At 37.5% G+C, this 15,807-nt stretch overlaps 1 pseudogene; it reads left to right on the plus strand.

Annotated features, from left to right (window-relative positions):
* Nucleotides 1–12,134: 12,134 nt before the first annotated feature.
* LOC132530507 (nuclear pore complex protein Nup50-like) lies at nucleotides 12,135–14,687 on the plus strand (annotated as a pseudogene).
* The last annotated feature ends 1,120 nt before the right edge of the window (nucleotides 14,688–15,807 follow it).

Below are 15,807 nucleotides of genomic sequence, written 5' to 3' on the forward strand. Positions count from 1 at the left end.
CATACTTTAAAAATAAACATGGATAATTTTATTCCTTTGATTACAAGTGTAAAGGTATTTGTTCTATGGAAATGTATACATATAAAATGGTATACATAATTTATGACATTATTTATAGTAAGTATATGAAAATATGATAATATATGCATATAAAGAAACTATTGTGTGTATGGAATAAGGTGTGGCATTGCCATTCAGCAACCCAATAAGCTTCCTCCAATTTTGACAAATTGAAACTTCTGAACTGGAGATAAGATGATATATTAACTTCTAAAAATTCAGATATTTAGTTCATGGACCTTGGTTACTTTTTCCTCTACAATTTGGAATAGATATTTTGTTCTAGAAGGCTCTGATGTAAGCAACACATTTCATTTTGGTACAAACTGTTATGAATGGCTTGGGAAAATACGTTATTCTATAACTTGAAGAGTGGAAAGTTTCACACTCTAATTTAGACTTTCAGACTTTGTATTGAAACTTAGAATATTACATCTATTTTTAGAAAAGAACATTGTGGAATCCACAAAGAATTCATTAATATATTTTGTTGAAAGTATGGGTGTCTCCTCCCTGCATACACTTGTCTGCCTCATTTCTAGGCATCACAATCCCATCTGATCACTCTACTTGGATTAAATACTCATAGGCTGCCCCCTGGAAAGTGAACAGGCGATTCAGAGGACAAGACAGGCAGTGGTCTTGTAATGAAAAATAAAATACATACTCCTCATCATGAGCAAAAAATGCTGCTGAATTATTGAAACACAGGCCCAGAAGATAGAATGGTATTAAGACCAATTAGTGGGAGGAGTTGTTGGATAATGGGGTTTTCTCGTGAAATGAAGGAACTTTTCAGGTAAGCAAGGACTCTGAATTAATAGTCTGTTACACAAAACTCTTACAGACAAGATAGAAAGCGGCACTTGATCTAGAAAATCTGTGAATTAAAATAATACTTTGATTGATCCTACCAGCTATATAATAAAAAAATACCCTAGATACCAAACAGTTTCTTAGAAGTGGAGAAATAAGAATCCCATGGTCATTATCCAATTGGCAATTTAATATCTCTAAGAGTCATGTAACAATTATTGAGATGGGATATACAACTCAATAATGAAACAACCCTGATGCGAACGTGTAATGATCTGATATGAGAGATCTTGATAGAGAAATTAAAGAATTTGTTCAAGTGTTACCCAACTTATAAATGTACACACCTAGGATGTTGTTTAGTCTCAATTGTTCACCAGATTTTGGTGATATCACAGGTCAAAGCAAACAAAATTAACTTTATAAAACATATTAAAGAAGAAATATGATTTAAATTTGCTGCCCCTGAATTTGTTTGTAGAATTGATATAGAATGCTCTTATAGCTATGAGTAATTTATAAATTAACACAAATGTCCAGGCATTGGAGAAGTGTAACCTCAACTTTAAATCTACTGAAAGTACTATTAGAGACTTAATTTTATTTAAGTCCTTGATGAATCATATGGTACTAAGGCAACAGGTGATATTTAATGGTTCAGTAGCAGGAGCTAAGATTCCTGAAATATTTCAGTTGTGACATCTGCTTAAACCATTCAGTGTTTGCATATTAATCACGTGATGCAGTTAGAATAACTGACATTTATAGACTCTAAGAACCATTCTGCTTTCGGACAGATAAAATTGGCTTAATTCTCCTTAGTTACTGAGAGTAACTGTGTCATCACAGGTGGTCGTGTAGATTAATAGACAGTATAAGAAACAAGAAGGTAGTTTGGTTTTTTCTTGTGATATTAAATTTTAAGTTATTGACTCACTTTCCCCTCATGTATTTACAAAATTTTTAAGGAAAAACTTGCCAAAGAAGAGACACACACACACATGCATGGGTAAATGTGCACACACACACACACACACACACACACACAGAGACAGATTAAATGTGGAATATTTTTTGAAAGATAATAATGCATCTAAGAGGAGAAAAACAATTATGTTCCATAATTCCTCTGACAGCATCAATTCTGATAACAGTCACAAAGGCCAAAATGATAGCATTTTAAATTACATATTTTCATAATCAGAGAAGGGAGAACAGGCTGGCTATTGAGAAAGACAATTCTGTTCCTAATTAACAAACAAAAAAAATGGACAACAGTAGTTTTACAGTAAATGTAGAATCAGAATTCAAAAGTTTATTTCCAACATTCACCTTGATAAACTCCAAGGGCTAAAACTACATTGTAAGTCTGTGATCAACTCCCTGCAAGGAGTTAGTGTAACAAATGTTAAGGTATTTATTTGGTATGGAGAGCTCTCAGGTAGACCTTTAATGACTCATTTGATTCAAGAGTAGCATTAGAATCCTTAAATGAATGTTCACAAAGCACTCATTCTGGATTGCAGACATCATATATCACTTATTGTCAAACAACACGTTCACTTTGGGAAGCCAGCAAAGCAGGAGTTGTGACTACTTTGTGCTAGTGAAAACTGAGAAGGCTGCCAGTGCTCTCCCCTGGATGGAAAGACCCTCTGCTACCACAAGAGTTGGAAAGATGATATATATATATATATATATATATATATATATATATATATATATATATATATACCTGCCTCAATCATATATCCTCCGATACCTGCACTCATGATTACTGAGATTTACAGTTGTGATGGGCTGAATTGTGCTCCCCCATTCATATGCTGAAGTCCTAACCCTAGTACCTCAGAATGTGACCTTATTTAGAGATAGGGTTTTTACCAAGTTAAAATGAGGTGATTATGGGTCCTAATCCAATATAACTGTTTTCCTTATAAAGAGAAATTTGGAGATGGACTCACATACAGGGGAAAAGCCATATGAACATGAAAATGGCCATCTACAAGCCAAGGAGAGAGGCATGGAATAGGTCCTTCCCTCACAGCCCTCAGAAGAAACCAACCCTGCCTACACCTTCATCTTGGACTTCTAGCCTCCAGGCTGTGTGGCTGTAAATGTCTGTTTAATCCACCCAGTTTGTGGTATTTTGTTATAGCAGCTCTGGGAACCTAATACCCCAGCAATGATTTAGGACATTTGACCATGCACCAAAATAAATCCAAAAACTAAAAGAAGCTGATGGAAAAATATAGCTTTCTTTTTATGACTCTTCATATTTAGTTGCCATTTTCTGCTGAATATGACTATACAGTTGTAAACAAACATATACTTCTAAGCTGTTAACCAGACACAAATTCTTACATTTAAAATAATTTAAAAATATCCATAGGGAATATGTAAGAAAATTTTATTTTCATAATGGTATTTTCTAAAAAAAACCTTGATTTTTATTCTAAAGTTTTATTACGATTGTGTGTAAAAATATTTTTCAAGCTAATTTGCTTATCCTTTTGAATTTCCACTTTTTTTCTCATCAGAAAACAACCTTTACCTAAAGATCTTGATCTGTGGTGTATTTTGTACTGTCATTAGGTAGAATGCTGAAATGCGATCACTGCTTTTAGTCTGATTTATGTGGAATTTACCAAACACTGAAGATTTAATAAAGTTATAGTAGGCTTTTTTATTCAGTGAATTTACTGACCTTTCTGACAATAAAAATATTTAAATTTGAATTCAAAACTTTTTTATAGATGCCAAAATATATTCCTAGACTGAATTAAAAAATATACAATAAATTTAAAGTTAACCTTTATATATATCGATGTATTACAAAATACTTATTGATAGTAGAAGCAAAAGGTTCTTATTAAAATAATCATTTTTACCGAAGTATAATCTGAAATCCTGAACCGAGGTTAAATATTTTAAAATAACTTTTTAGCTCATTTTTTGGCTCAGCAAATCTATTGCTGTTTGATAGCTTATGCCTCTGTATTCAGAGTAGGACACACAAGCTGAATTCACATTGTAAGCAAAATGTTGTGTCTTTTTCTTTCGTAACAGTAATAATCATAGACTCATGAACATAAGAGATATTCTATATGTGTTTCTTTACATAGACGTGCCAGCCCCTGCTCTCATTCAGATGTTCATCCTCTGGCCTCTGTTACCTGGATTACTAACATCTCATCCCCTTTTTAAAATTCAAAACTTCACCGAACATGAGAGTAAGTTACAAGCTTTATTTTCCTAATCCATATATAAATTATCTTCATGTTTAGAATTCTATTTAGCCAAAAAAGGGACACATAGGAAAATGAGTATATGTCCTTCTTTGACTTATTCTTTCCTTATCACTTATGGGTTTTCAGCATATATATAAACTCTTCCATTTGTCATTTAAGTGAAAGCTGAGTGATTTTACTGTATGATGTTTTTAGGCTTAAGTGGTTTGATGATAGGGTTATTAGTGGTAATAGTAACTAAAACCAACCATGCAAAATCTGTCATACCATTCTAAAACATCTGGATTCTGCCCCACCTCAAATCCCCCCAATTTGTATACATTTTATGATTTTTAATCTACGGGGAGTCTTGTTTTCTTAGGCAGTAGTAATCTTGCTCACTAGGTAGCAAAAGGAAAGTCTTTCAATAGAGGAAAATTATTGGACAAGTGAGATTGGTGATTGTCATAAGAACTCATTGACTACAAAAGGAGAGTCAGCAACTTGGGACACGGCCGAGACCAAAGACCAAGCAATCTCAGCTGGTTTACAAAGACAGCTCTTCCTCAAAAACCGTTCGTAATGCAATACTCCCTAAATTAATAATTTCACTTTGATTAACAATGTAATCAAAGATTATATTGGAAGCTGGGATCTACCCTTCATCCATTTAAAATGAAATCTCAACTTTAGATTTATCATAAAAATCACTCAAGGAAATAATAATTTTCAAGATTTCATACACAGCTCAGTTTGAAAATTGTATGCAAATTATTTACCCAAACGTTTTAAAGCCAAAGGTTTAGCTGTGGCAGAGATGACTAGCGCTCCTCAAACATGTACTTTTCCTTTCTTGGTATAGAATTGTCTCTGGGAAACAGCTGCTCAACCAGCAACCAAATTCCCCAAGTCCTCACGGCCTTGACATTTTGGTAAAGGCTCTGGGTAGAGGGACTGCCATGAATTTCTGAAACCACCTGTGACTTTTAGAATGCCATTATTTTCAGTATAGTCTATCTCTCCCTCTTGGAATCTTTAAGCAAAAATAATGCTAGTCCTGAATACTTTGTCTTCCTCAGTCGTCTAGCAGACACAAGAGCTACTCATCCATATGGTCAGGCTCTCTGAAGTCACCTGACCCACAGGTGCTGGCATGGATTCCCCTTTCTTGGCGACCATGCCCACTTTACAACGGAGGTGGCCAGATATGATTTTCTATTTTTATCATGACTGAGTATGCCTTTGGGTTCTTTATAAGATTGGCAAACTGTTTGTAAATTTAAAAAATCAGAGTTACAACTTAGGTTAAATACAGGAGAAGAGGTTGCTTCCCACACAGAACGCTTACCCTTTGTCCCCACTACTCACTCTTCCATGCTCAGCCATGTCTCACATTTGCAGTTAGCTATGTGGCCTTTGTGTTTCTAGCTCACACTGTACAACAAATTTTAAACCTCTCATAAAATTCCCCTTTCTATTAAGTGTAAAAATAATTCTCTGACAGAGGGGCTATAACAAAATTCACTTTATGTTTACCTCCCATGTGTAGCCAATGTGACAGTTTAAAAAATCCAATGTTTGCTTTGTTGTATGAAATAAAAATGCGATATGCCTCCAGTCACTTCATGTCATATACTGGGGAAAGTGTATTTGAAAGAGAATTGAACACGTGGAGGTGGGATAATGACGCTAGGTTTCTTCAGTATAGAAGATGGTCCAAGAAGTTCAGCTTAACAGGAGAAAAATGAGGAAACAGCCAGTTATCAGGGCCAACTTCTTAAGAATTCTGCTGTAGGTACTTTCTCTTTAGTGTAAACAGTGAATCCAAGTGAACCAAAGATAATTGGTTTAAGCACCGTTGTCCCTAAAAGTAAGAAAATTTCATGCATTGGATTTTAAAAGCCAGTGGAAACAAAATGAAAAATAAGACCTCACATTTGTGTTACCTTCTCACCTGCCTCTCACAGCAGCCTTTTGGAAAAGATGAGGTCATACTGTTTGATTCTATTTTAGAGGTAAGGAGGCTTTCACTTACAGAGGTGATGTGTGCAAGTTCTCAGAACTGAGACTTGGGTTAAGTCTCTCCTTCATTATTGCAGTCCCTGCTTCGTATATAATGATGCTGCTCGGATTAGGCAGGGCTGTTTAGTAGCGTGAAGAGATGGCGCTCTTTGTAGGGCATACGACATCCAAGAACAGGGTCAGTTGGCTTCCTATTGGCTTATTTTGTCTACTTTGGAGTTGTAAAATCTGTCAAATGATATTCAGAATTTTTATATTTTACTATAAAGTGAAATCAAGTGTATGCACACACACATGTATCAATGAAATAATATCATTTGAAAATTTAAGCTGAATACTTGCTATAACATTATCATCAGGGAGATATTCAGAATATTTAGGCACCTTTTATGGCACAGACAGTAGCGCATCAAAATAGAACACTGGCCAATCAGAATGGAAGTCGATCATAAACAGCCCGTTTGCATGTGTCTCAGTGGACAATCAACTCTAACTCTGAAGTATCCATAGACTGGGATACCTGGGGGCAAAGATAATAAATGTCAGCTTCTTCCTGCTCTGTGAAATCTGTGAAAAATGATTCATAGACCATGCTTATGTTCAGTCTCTTATTTTTCAAAGTAAATAGTTCAAACTTTCACAAATTACTATATTCATCAAAACGTTATCTTATGTTAAAAATCACACGCTGAGGTTCAGACTCTTGCAAAACTGTGAATAAACTGGATCTCTCTCCTGGGCATTTTTTTTTTTAACATCTGTATTGGAGTATAATTGCTTTACAATGGTGTGTTAGCTTCTGCTGTATAACAAAATGAATCAGCTATACATATATATATATTCCCATATCCTCTCCCTCTTGCGTCTCCCTCCCACCCTCCCTATCCCACCCCTCTAGGTGGTCACAAAGCACCGAGTTGATCTCACTGTGCTATGTGGCTGCTTCCCACTAGCTAACTATTTTACGTTTGGTAGTGTATATAAGTCCATGGCACTCTCTCACTTCATCCCAGCTTACCCTTCCCCCTCCCCGTGTCCTCAAGTCCATTCTCTATGTCTGCATCTTTATTCCTGTCCTGCCCCTAGGTTCTTCAGAACCATTTTCTTTATTTTTTTTTTAGATTCCATATATATGTATTAGCATACGATATTTGTTTTTCTCTTTCTGACTTACTTCACTCTGTATGACATTCCATCCACCTCACTACAAATAACTCAATTTCGTTTCTTCTTATGGCTGAGTAATATTCCATTGTATATATGTGCCACATCTTCTTTATCCATTCATCTGTCGATGGACACTTAGGTTGCTTCCATGTCCTGGCTATTGTAAATAGTGCTGCAATGAACATTGTGGTACATGTCTATTTTTGAATTATGGTTTTCTCAGGGTATATGCCCAGTATTCTCTATCCTGGAAAACGTTCCATGAGCACTTGAGAAGAAAGTGTATTCTGTTGTTTTTGGATGGAATGTCCTATAAATATCAGTTAAGTCCATCGTGTTTAATGTATCATTTAAAGCTTGTGTTTCCTTATTTATTTTCATTTTGGATGATCTGTCCACTGGTGAAAGCGGGGTGTTAAAGTCCCCTACTATGATTGTGTTACTGTTGATTTCCCCTTTTATGGCTGTTAGCATTTGCTTTATGTATTGAGGTTCTCTTATGTTGGTGCATAAATATTTACAATTGTTATATCTTATTCTTGGATTGATCCCTTGATCATTATGTAGTGTCCTTCTTTGTCTCTTGCAATAGTCTTTATTTTAAAGTCCATTTTGTCTGATATGAGAATTGCTACTCCAGCTTTCTTTTGATTTCCATTTGCATAGAATATCTTTTCCATCCCCTCACTTTCAGTCTGTATGTGTCCCTAGGTCTGAAGTGGGTCTCTTGTAGACAGCATATATATGTGTCTTGTTTTTGTATCCATTCAGCCAGTCTATGTCTTTTGGTGGGAGCATTTAATCCATTCACAGTTAAGGTAGTTATCAATATGTGTGTTCCTATTACCATATTAAAAATTATTTTGGGTTTGTTATTGTAAGTGTTTTCCTTCTATTGTGTTTCCTGCCTAGAGAAGTTTCTTTAGGATTTGTTGTAAAGCTGGTTTGGTGGTGCTGAATTCTCTTAGCTTTTGCTTCTCTGTAAAGGTTTTAATTTCTCCATCAAATCTGAATGAGCTCCTTGCTGGGTAGAGTAATCTCTGTTGTAGGTGTTTCTCTTTCATCACTTTAATTATGTCCTGTCACTCCCTTCTGGCTTGCAGAGTTTCTGTTGAAAGATCAGCTGTTAAACTTATGGGAATTCCCTTGTATGTTATTTGTTGTTTTTCCCTTGCTGCTTTTAATATTTTTTCTTTGTATTTAACTTTTGATAGTTTGATTAATATGTGTCTTGGCATGTTTCTCATTGGATTTATCCTATATGGGACTCTGTGCTTCCTGGACTTGATTGACTATTTCCTTTCCCATATTAGGGAAGTTTTCAACTATAAGCTCTTCAAATATTTTCTCAGTCCCTTTCTTTTTCTCTTCTTCTTCTGGGACCCCTATAATTTGAATGTTGGTGCATTTAATGTTGTCCCAGAGGTCTCTGAGACTTTTCAATTCTTTTCATCCTTTTTTCTTTATTCCACTCTGCAGTAGTTATTTCCACTCTTTTATCTTCCAGGTCACTTATCCGTTCTTCTGCATCATTTATTCTGCTACTGATTACTTCTAGAGAATTTTTAACTTCATTTATTGTGTTGTTCATCATTGTTTGTTTGCTCTTTATTTCTTCTAGGTCCTTGTTCAACGGTTCTTGTATTTTCTCCATTCTCTTTCCAAGATTTTGGATCATCTTTACTATGATTATTCTGAATTCTTTTTCAGGTAGACTGCCTATTTCCTCTTCATTTGTTTGGTCTGGTGGGTTTTTACTGTGCTCCTTTATCTGTTGTGTATTTCTCTATCTTCTCATTTTGCTTAACTTACTGTGTTTGGGGTCTTCTTTCTGCAGGCTGCAGGTTGGTAGTTCCCATTGTTTTTGGTGTCTTCCCCCAGTGTCTAAGTTTGGTTCAGTGGGTTGTGTAGGCTTCCTGATGGAGGGGACTGGTGCCAGTGTCTGGTGGATGAGGCTGGATCTTGTCTTTCTGGTGGGCAGGACTGCATCCAGTGGTGTGTTTTCTGGTGTCTGTGAACTTATTATGATTTTAGGCAGCCTCTCTGCTAATGGGTGGGGTTGTGTTCCTGTCTTGCTAGTTTTTTGGCCTAGGGTGCCCAGCACTGTAGTTTGCTGGTTGTTGAGTGGAGCTGGGTCTTAGCGTGCGATGGAGATCTCTGGGTGAGCTTTTGCCGTTTGATATTACGTGGGGCCAGGAGGTCTCTGATGGTCCAATTTCCTGAACTCGGTTCTCCCACCTAAGAGGCTCAGGCCAGACACCTGCTGGAGTACCAAGACTTTGTCAGCCACCTGTCTCAGAAGAAAAGGGGGAAAAAAGAAAGAAAAAAAATGAAATAAAATAAAGTTATTAAAATAAAAAATAAAAGAATTATTAAAAATAAAAAAATAAAAAGAAAGAGAGAGCAACAAAACCAAAAAACAAATCCACCAATGATAACAAGCGCTAAAAATTATACTAAAACAAACAAACAAAAAATGGACAGACAGAACCCTAGGACAAATGGTAAAAGCAAAGCTATACAGACAAAATCACACAAAGGAGCATACACATACACACAAAAGGAGAAAAAGGAAAAAAAATATATATATACACTAAAAAAACAAAAAGGGAAGACAGCAACCAAATCAATAAACAAATCTACCAATGATAATAAGCTCTAAATACTAAACTAAGATAAACATAAAACCAGAAACAAATTAGATGCAGAAAGCAAACCCCAAGTCTACAGTTGCTTCCAAAGTCCACCGCGTCAATTTTGGGATGATTCATCGTCTGTTCAGGTATTCCAGAGATGCAGCGTACATGAAGTTGATTGTGGGGATTTAATCTGCTGCTCCTGGAGCTACATGGAGAGATTTCCCTTTCTCTTCTTTGTTCGCACAGCTGCTGGGGTTCAGCTTTGGATTTGGCCCCGCCTCTGCATGTAGGTCTCCTGAGGGCATCTGTTCTTTGCTCAGACAAGAGGCGGTTAAGGTAGCAGCTGATTAGGGGGCTCTGGTTCACTCCAGCCGGGGGGAGGGAGGGGTACGGAATGTCGGGCCAGCCTGCAGCAGCAGAGACCAGTGTGACATTGCATCAGCCTGAGGCGTGCCATGCATTCTCCCGGGGACGTTGTCCCTGGATCACGGGACACTGTCAGTGGCGGGCTGCACAGGGTCCCAGGAGGGGGGTGTGGATAGTGACCTGTGCTCGCACACAGGCTTCTTGGTGGCTGCAGCAGCAGCCTTAGCGTTTCATGCCCGTCTCTGGGGTCCGCGCTGATGGTCGCGGCTCGTGCCCTTCTCTGGAGCTCATTTAGGCAGTGCTCTGAATCCCCTCTCCTCGTGCACCCTGAAACAATGGTCTCTTGCCTCTTAGGCAGTTCCAGACATTTTCCCGGACTCCCTCCTGGCTAGCTGTGGTGCATTAGCCCCCTTCAGGCTGTGTTCTCGCAGCCAACCCCAGTCCTCTCCTTGGATCTCTCCTGGGCAATTTGAATAACATGAGTCTGTTACTGGAGACTGATCTCTTCTCTGCTTAGCAAATCAGCAGCAGGCCCCACTGGACGCTGTTCCTGCCGTACACCATTCAAATCCCTCAGCCACCCTCTGGACCCACTTTCTCTGCTTATGATGATTCCATATGGTCACATGTTTCATACTTATGTAATATAATGATATAATTATTTTATGAGCTTTTTGTCATAATTTCAAAAGAAACACTTTTCCCCCATATTATTTCTAGACTGAATTCTGTTTAAAAGTATCCTGAAACTTAATGATAAATCTGGTCCTTTCCATGCAACAAAACTTCCACCATTACAGATAAGTGCAGAAAAGCACTTCCCTGGTGGTCTAGTGGTTAAGACTCTGCGCTCACACTGTAGAGGATGCAGGTTTGATCCCTGGTCAGGGAACTAAGATCCCACATGCTGCAGACAAAAACAACAACAACAACAAAAACCAAACAAATAAGTGCAAAAGCTATTTTTATTCTTTTCATCAGTATGACAACCTGCACAAATAGGAAGTACAGTAATAAACTGACGCAGACTTTAAGAGAAATTAACAGCCATGGAAATAGTTGAGATAATTCCACGAGGTTTGTCAATAAATATTTTCTGAAAAAAATTTGGGGAAAGCTATTTGCATAATTTCCAGTAATATAATAAATTCCTAAGGGAAGTAGGCTTACTGTTAACATTTTATTCAAGTTTTGTACATTCAGAGTTGCAATTAATCTGTGGGGAGAGGGTGCTGAGATTATATAATCTCCAGGTTCAAATAATTGTCTGACCTATTTTTAGTAAATTTCTATAAACTAGATAGCAACTGATAAGGATACCTCCTTTTAGAAGAGGTATTTACTAACTGAAATGTAATACCCAGAGTTATAGAGCTGGTTCTCCTGCCTTGCAATGACATATTTAAAGTCATGCTTTTATTTTCAAGTGAAATTGAGGGAAAACTGAAAATTTGTCTTTGTTTAACTCCTGCTTTCAACTTTCCCAGACTTCCCCCTGGGCATTAAATATACTTTTTAATATACATAACATGTAACCACTGAATATTTATTTAGATGATTTTTGTTTGTTATGAACTGAATTGTGCCCATCCCCATTCATATGTTGAAGTCCTTAACCCCCAATTTAACCGTATTTTGAGATAGGGCTTTATATGGAGGTATTTACGATTAAATGAGGTCATTTAAATGAGGTTAAATGTGGCCCTAATTCCACAGGAATTGTGTCCTCATAAGAAGTTTTCATAAGAAGAGGAAAAGACATCAGAAATCGCTCTCTCCATGAGCACACAGAGGAAAGACCTTGTGACTCTATTGCTTAGTAAAAGAGAGAGACATGGCATTGAAAAATTGGCAGTGGCCACCGATTTCATGCATGTGCTCTGATGCTCTTGTGGATCTCCGAATAATTTTGGAGACTATTTACACATGGTTGAAGAACTACAAGAACACTGATGTGCAGCAGATCCAGACCACAGGTATTTGGTCATCACTAAAAACAGATTTACCAATGGGAATTTGCCAGTTTCTGTTTTTCAGAGCAGCTGTTTCCTTCTATGTGCTCAGTAACATTCAGTTTTGTTTACTGATTTGTCCTTTTGGATAGATCACTGTGTTAGCCACCGTGAAGAATTATAAAGAAAATCAGACTTCCAGACTTCGTATTGAAGACACACATATTTATCTGAAGATCTTCCACAAACCCCACTTGAATGAGTGTAGAAGAACAGAAAAGGTAGAAACTTGTAGTCAGAATAGAAGCAAATGGCAAAGAAAAGGTTTCAGTTAAATTTTAGGTAGTGGGGGTCTGGATGAGGAACTGTAAAGCAAGGTATTGCTATTTTTTCTTTTAAATAAGATTTTAGGACTATTTACTTTTTCTCGTTAAAAATAGGGATATTATTTTGATAAGATAATTCTTTTTTTTACATAAAGAAATTATGAACACAAGTCTTGCTATCCCTGGCTCTTCTGGGGAAGAGGTGGGTTAGTATCCAGGGAACTGCAGTGGTCACTGTCACAGAAACAAAGGCATTATCCTTTGCTGTGTGAGGGGTGCCCCTGCTCCCATTCTCTTGCTATATGCAACCCTGATAATATATCTTGGCACTGGCAACACGTCTCAAAGAGGCAACTGTCACAGGTTAAAATTTACAGTCACAAACTCATATTTTTTGAAATGTAACTTAAACTTTCCCAAGAGTGTTTATTTCTGTTCAGGGGAAAACACTTAATATTGCCACTTCCAGGAACACTGTTTCAAAATAGTTGCTTTCAGGATACATAGTTCAGTATACAAAAATACCTTTTTTTCCAGGTGATTTTCCCTTATCTAGGGGTTTCAAGGGGAACCGAACCCTGGGTACCACCAGCATGCAGGGGTCTTGGTTATATCTCCCTACAAACAAGACCCTCCTCTTAGCTCCTTCTAGTAATGCCGATCTGCTAAGTCTTGACTATGTCTTTCATCCTGTCCCTGGAATATCTCACAGCTCAGTATAGGGTTGCCAGATTTAGTAACTAAAAAATATAAAATGCCCTTGTAGTTACAAGATGGCAGCCCAGAGCTTGGCACTGTTACTACAGTGGTCTTTAGTGAAGTGGGAGATGGTCTCCTCTTCACTCTGGAACATAGCGATGAGGCCCCTGGGAAAAGCAGTGTTTGAGACTCTGGGCTTAATAACCATGAAGTTTTCGGATTAGCATGAGCCCTAGAAATTCACTGGGAACAATGAAGCGCTCTTCCAGGAGACCAGCATCTACCTCAGACTCAAGCTCCTCTATTGTGACCTTGGACGTGCCAAAAGAATCACAGAGAAGGAATAAACAGAAATTGGGATCAAGATGACAAAGCAGAAGATGTGGCAGCATCCTCTGTGGTCAGTGAGGAAGTCTTGAGGAATAGAGTCATGAAAAAAAGCAAAGTGTAGGAAGGTTAAATTTCAATCTGATAGTGAAGGGGCTTTTAAATGTTTCAACGGTTTGGTTGTACTTTCTGGAGGAGGACAGTTTTCTGGATTTGGTAAAGGCACTGGAGTTCAACCTTCACAAGGACTGTCAAATGGAAAGAGCAGTAATTAGTGCCCCTTCCCTCAAAAGTCCAAAGACTGGGACATGGACCAAGGTAGCCTTTGATTCTATTACTTCAAAAGGTGAGAAAAAGGGTTCAAATCCCAAAACTAATGGCCTTTTTCCTGTCTTTATTGGGATAACGCATACCAATGGAATGCTAGTAATAAGAAGTCGGCTGTGTTAAACTTTTTCTTCAAGATTGGATAGTGAAGCATGTGACACAAACCCACTCTGATCTAGCACCTATCTTTAAAGACTGTAAGAAATATTTAGCAGACATTAAACATGGGAACAGGGGCAGTAATAATGATCAAAATGGAACTAACAAAATGTTGGTTGAAACACAGTCTCTTTCCCTATTTGGTTCAAACAAATTATAGCAAGAACCATCATTTTTGTTTCATGACAGCAAAACTAAAGCTACATCTGAAAAGAAAGTGAAGTCTGTGTCTGAAAAGAAAATGGACCCATTGCTAGGAGCAATAGATGCTTTTGCAAGAAGATTGATGCCTCTGTTTTAGGCTTGTTAAGCTTTGGCCCCCTGACTGGATTTTTATTTTCCCTTGGCAAACCAGCTTTTTTGGCAAAAATATTCCACAAAGTAAACCAGTTTCTTCACCATTTTTTCACGAAAACATTGGTGAGCCAAGCAGAAAATGGCAGAAATGAATGCAAAGGCAGAGATAAAGGAAGGGATGATGAACCGCCCAAAATAGTAATTACTCAAGTAAAAGGAGATGCTTTTTACTCCAAAAACTATAAACTATTTTATAAGAAAATGAATTTAAAAGAGAAGGGTATAGGTACCCTGCATTAAAACCTATAGCAAATCAGAAGCACAGCTGCAGACACCAATTTAGGAAATATACTGCTGAATGTTTTTTTTTTTCTTTTTTCTCGGTACGTGGGTCTCTCACCGTCGTGGCCTCTCCCGTTGCGGACCACAGGCTCCGGACGTGCAGGCTCAGCGGCCATGGCTCACGGGCGCAGCCGCTCCGTGGCATGTGGGATCTTCCCGGACTGGGGCACGAACCCGCATCCCCTGCCCTGCCTCGGCAGGCGGACTCTCAACCACTGCGCCACCAGGGAAGCCCTCTTTAGTACTTTTTGAAACCCTACTTAGAGAATTCAACTTACCCAGCAAAGTAGACTAATGACCAATTGCAGCTAAATATAGCAAATAAATTGCAAAGTAATAGGAAATGTGATCCAGTTGATAATGTGCAATAATAGAGCAGAAGTCATCCGAAAAACATTTCCTTTATTACTTTCAAATGGGAACTTGCAGAGGAAAATAGCTTCTCATTTCTACCTTCTATTTTGGCTCAGTAGCGAAAGGTAATCAGAACACATAGGGATGGATCCTTTAAAGCTATGATTTCTTTAGATATTCATCAATAAATATTTATAATATTTATTTCAGTTAAGATCATGGGCTTTGGAGCCAGACTGCTTGGTTTTCAATCTCAAATCTGCAGTTTACTAGCTGTGTTACCATGGGCAGGTTAAGTTTGCTTTCATTCATATGTAACAATAGCACTCCTCTTCTAGGTATGTTTGTGTGATCATATAGATAGCACTTAGTACAATGCCAGGCATTTAATAAACATAAATTTAATAAATGCTGCCATAGACATTTAGCTTAAGCAACCCCATAGACACAGTTTATTAATAGAAGTAAATTTGGCCCTTAGTATAGTGTATATCCTATAAGCATTTAAAAATTCAAAAGCAAAGACTGTATGGTATATAAGTTGATTTTAGAAAACACTCCTAATATTAAGACTCTCAATTTAGCTGTAAAGTCACTTCCAACACAAGACATCAGTGGTTATTGTGCCTGAATAATTAGAGAGCTGCTTTTGTAAACTCTAATCTGAATTGTGGCTTTGAAATTCTAACAATCAAATTTAGTTCTAATGACTAAAATAAGTGTG

The sequence above is a fragment of the Lagenorhynchus albirostris genome, chromosome 12 (genome assembly GCF_949774975.1).
Source record: "Lagenorhynchus albirostris chromosome 12, mLagAlb1.1, whole genome shotgun sequence".
NCBI classification, from domain to species: domain Eukaryota; kingdom Metazoa; phylum Chordata; class Mammalia; order Artiodactyla; family Delphinidae; genus Lagenorhynchus; species Lagenorhynchus albirostris.